This window comes from Emydura macquarii, unplaced genomic scaffold, assembly GCF_026122565.2.
Source record: "Emydura macquarii macquarii isolate MOO-44397 ecotype Brisbane River unplaced genomic scaffold, CSIRO-AGI_Emac_v2 contig_1253, whole genome shotgun sequence".
NCBI lineage: Eukaryota > Metazoa > Chordata > Testudines > Chelidae > Emydura > Emydura macquarii.
In genome coordinates this window covers 10,104,763-10,107,322 of record NW_027131390.1, presented here as the reverse complement: position 1 = coordinate 10,107,322, position 2,560 = coordinate 10,104,763, and positions in this window count along the sequence as shown.

The window sequence follows — 2,560 nt, the reverse complement described above, 5'->3', positions numbered from 1 at the left end:
CAACATGGCTACCGCCTCCCAGGAAGGTGGAGTTGGGTCTCGTCTACACTAGCACTTATGCCGGCAAACCCTTTGTCACGCAAGGGTGTGAAAAAAACATAAGCGCTTGTGTGGACAGTGCTACGTCAGCAGGAGATGCTCTCCTGCCGACATAGCTACTGCAGCTCGTTGACATTGTTTTATTATGTCGGCGGGAGAGCTCTCTACCATTGATATAACGCGGCTACACAAGAGCTCTTACAGCAGCACAGCTGTACCAACACACCTATGCTGTTGTAAGTTTTAAGTGTAGACTAGCCCAAATTATGCCAACAGGAAAGTTGTCTCCCAATGGCATAGATGACCTTTGCTAGACGCTCTACAGTGACACAGCTTCTAGTAACTGTCGTGCTTCTATTGTAGACTAGCTGTTACTGCACCATCCAGCCCCCAGCACTAGATGATGCTTAAAGCATTGTGTGGATAGCTTGGTAGTCAGGCATGTTGGGGGTAGATACCCATGGGATGTTTGCTGCTGCTGGACTGACAGCTGCAATGAAGAGGGGACAGTTCCCTCCACACAACATCGCTCAGCAGCGCGTTTATGATCACCCCGCACCGCCCAAGCAATACCAGGACCAGCCAGACACTGAGACAAACACACCCCACAGAGTGAGTCTTCGGTGAGGCCTGGGAACAGCGCCAAGTGCCCACGCTCCGCCAAAGGGGGACGTTACCAGCCAGTCCACAGGCTGGCCTCCAGGCCTGCCGGGAGCCCCCACTCTTGCTAGGGCTGCCAGTTCCGACTGGACGTATTCCTGAGGTTTCATCACATGCCATAATCTTTAGTTAAAGATCACTGCTGGAGAGTTGGCAACCCTCACTCCTGCCCCATCATGGGGATGGGGAAGCAGCAGGCTGCCTGGCATGCCAAGAATGCTTGGTCACACTGGCCTGCTCACCAGGAAGAAAAGGCCTCCACCAGAGAACTGGCAGGATGTTTGAATGGCTCTGGAGGTGGACAGGATTGCTGCAGTGCTCTCCCTGCGGGGGGAGGGTGCTGGGGCTTAACCAGCTGGTCCTGTCCATGCTCTGGCACTGATACAACCCCCTAGGTCCCTCCCTAGAGTTTCCTGAATTCATTCTGGAGTTCTTTTGGCCAGGACTGCACTGGGTCTCCGCAGGGTCCTGAGCCTCCCCCTGGAGGAAGGGGGGCAGGGTCTGTGCTGTGTCTGCAGCCAGGTGCATACCTTCCGCCTCCAAGGCCTGCATAGACTCCTTTTATAGTGCAGGTAGTCTGGCATGGAGCGAACTGGTGCACACCTTCCTCCGCCACCTCCGAGGGCTCCAATACGACCAGCAGCTCTTTTATCTCCACCCAAGAGATCTTCCACAAGACCTCTCTGAGCTGCCAGTCTTCTACCAGGACCAAGGGGGTGGATCTCCCCGCAGAGCCCCTTCACAATCCCCATCTCAGGATGCAGGTGGTGGAGTCCCTCCCCGTGCAGCAGAGGCTGGTCCTGGCAGGTGTCACCAAGGTCGGAGAGCTCCTGGACTATGACCGGGGGGACTGGGCAGATTCCCAAGCACTGGGTCGGTGCATGGGGCTCTCAACCCTTTGAACCGCCCGGGGTGTATTCTAGGAGGTAAGGGCAGCCTTATCACCCACTGCTTGGCCCTACCTCAAGCGGGTGCTGCAACATGGCACTCCCTGCCCGCCCTTCGCCCCGGGCCCTCTGGACCCCTGCCCCCATGAGTCTCTCTGGCCATCCCCTCCGCATACCCCAAGCCGATGCTGCAGCCGGTGCACTTCTGAACTGCACCACGGTCACACCGATACGCGCTCGGGCTCCACAATCTCCATTTCCTCACCCTCCTGTCCTGCCCTGATACCAAGTGGTGGGACTTTTTACCACCTGTCGAGGGTGAGGAATGCCGGTGAGCTATTCCACCTTTGTTCTACGGTCCACCGGAGATATTAGCTGGTGACTCCTTCATGGAGCCATGAGCACGGGTGTGTACCTGGCATGGTTCACCCCTTGTCCCGATACCTGTCCCTTTTGCGGTGCTGGCGCATGTATATCTGGAGTGCGCCAGGATGCAGGCTGCACTTCTCCCCACACCTCCCGATCTACACACACCCCATCTGCGGCCCCACAAAGTCACAGGACCTCCTCCGGGCCTTGGCCAAGGCGGCTATCTACAGCACCAGGGAGAGGCGGTTGGCCGAGGGGGTGCTCTGCGACCGTGGGGCCTATTTCCGTTCCTCCCTCCGATCACGGATCCGGGCACGGTTCCCCTGGGCCGCGTCCGCGGGCTCCTGGGCCACCTTCGAGGCGCAGCGGGCGCCGTCCGGGGTTCTGGGCTCGGTGTCCCCGGCAGGTGCCCTCCGTTCAGCCCTCTGGGACCTTCACCCCGGCTCCTGTTCTCTCATGTCTTGTCCCCCCAACATTAGTTGAGCACCGGGCCGGTAATTCCTCCCCTTTCAGCCGTGGGCGGCCCAAACACAGCCGCCCCACCGATCCGCATCGGCTCCCGACACACCCGCTCCCAGGCCTTGCACGGACTCCAGGATCGGCCC